Source organism: Orycteropus afer, unplaced genomic scaffold (assembly GCF_000298275.1).
Source record: "Orycteropus afer afer isolate SDZICR_OR568_19922 unplaced genomic scaffold, OryAfe1.0 scaffold00601, whole genome shotgun sequence".
Taxonomy (NCBI): Eukaryota; Metazoa; Chordata; class Mammalia; order Tubulidentata; family Orycteropodidae; genus Orycteropus; species Orycteropus afer.
The window spans coordinates 275,345-277,087 of NW_006922188.1; the positions used below are offsets into that span (position 1 = coordinate 275,345).

The following is a 1,743-nucleotide window of genomic DNA, read 5'->3' on the forward strand; positions in this document are numbered from 1 at the left end:
ATCCAGGAAGCCAGGCTTGCAGCTAACTCATATCACAAAAAGAATGAGAGTGCTGGCATTAGAAAGTACTTAGTCTTTTCTTGTTTGTTAATGATAGCCTCCATTCACCAAGTAGAATATATTTTTTTTTTTTTTGCAGTTTAATTGCTCTATGCATTTATTATTAGCTAATATTAATGCATCAAACATGAGAAAAAAGCTCAAGAATACTCCTACATTTTACAAGGCACATTGCAGGAAAAAAATGACTAAGAAGAATCAACAGTATCCTAGGCTTGATGGACACATTCCTGGGGGAGTTGGGCCTCTAATTCTTGGTGGAAGGGCTCTCATTCCTACAGGGGGGATGCCTATTGGGGTCCCTTGACCTGAAGAAAGCCCAATCAGTGGGCCCAAGTGTAGTCTTATGCCAGGTGAAGGAGTCAATGTCTGGGGGTAGGGTTGCTTTGCCCTTAGGTAGGGTGGGTTTCCCCTACCTGACGGGTACTGTGTTGGGGCTCCTCCAGCAAAGGTAGGAGTAGCAGCAACTACTTTTCCCTAAGGTGTCTGTTGGGATGGCCCCTCATCTCCTCAGACAGGTTCTTTTAATCCAGAAGGAGCCTAGGGAATTGGGATACCAGCTAGTATCCCTCTACCAGCTGCTTTGCCAACTCCAGAGCCTTCTGCAGCTCCAGCAAGTGGAACCTGAACAATGCTAGTATCTTTAGGGGGTGGCCTTTCCACAGCTGTAGAAACCAAGTTCTCCCCACACAGCACTACCAGACACAAAAAACCTCTGGCTGCTTCACGTTTTTCGTCTTGCTCTTCCTGAACTCATCACAGTCAGTTCATATGCTTATCAAAATTTTTAAAGGTGCCAATGAAGATTCACCCATCTTGTAGGATACATCTCATTCTATAGTCACTGTCTTAGAGCATCTTTCTGCTCCTGCCTACTGTCATGATTGCTGGTCCACCAAATCCAATGTCTTCAGTAAAGTTTCTGGATCCTAAAAACCTAGGGTAAAGCTATATAGATAAAGATATGACGTAGGTTCTCCTGTGAACAATGCAAGTGGATGGAGCCTGGTTTTCTGTTGCAATCATCTTCCTCAGTGTTTCAGTGTAGCTTTAACCATCCCTTGAGATCTCAGCCAAGAAGGCTTCTCTCAGTTCTGCTTGGAAATCTACCACAGCTACTTGTTGCTGCTGCTGGAGTCGTCTTGGGTAAAAATGACGCTCTGAGCTCCCCAATGAAGCTGCCCTTCTGTGTTGCACTTGGACTTCTCCCTCTTGCTTGTGCTATTCTGTGGTCTATCTCAGATATAAGCAGTCCCTGGTTCTTCACACTAATGTGTGGGTCATCTCCTACTGCTTCTCTGCTCTGCCAAGTAGAATCATTTTGCAGATGAAAAGGCACAGCTAACTGCCAGTAGCAGCAGAAAAAAAAAAAAAAAAGAAAGAAAGTAGTGTTTCTTTACTATTAGTTAGATTTTTCTCTCATCATACAATTTTTTTTTTTAACGTGCTGACTGGTCTTTCTGTGTTTGAATTACTTGTATCATTTCTTCTGATCCTGTTTACATGATATCATTCATATATGTTTTTTAAAATATTTTCTGTCTTTTCACCTTCTCATTTTGATATTTCCTTGAAGGTCACTGCTCATCTCATAGCATTTTCATTTCTTTGAGAATTGTTCCCAGCTGCAGGGAGTCTTTGCACATAATTTTGTATTGCATTCCTCTATCCCTTGCCACAGCA

General features: G+C 42.3%; 1 pseudogene; it reads right to left on the bottom strand.

Annotated features, from left to right (window-relative positions):
- Positions 1-258: 258 nt before the first annotated feature.
- On the bottom strand, positions 259-942 carry LOC103210369 (annotated as a pseudogene).
- Positions 943-1,743: the final 801 nt, after the last annotated feature.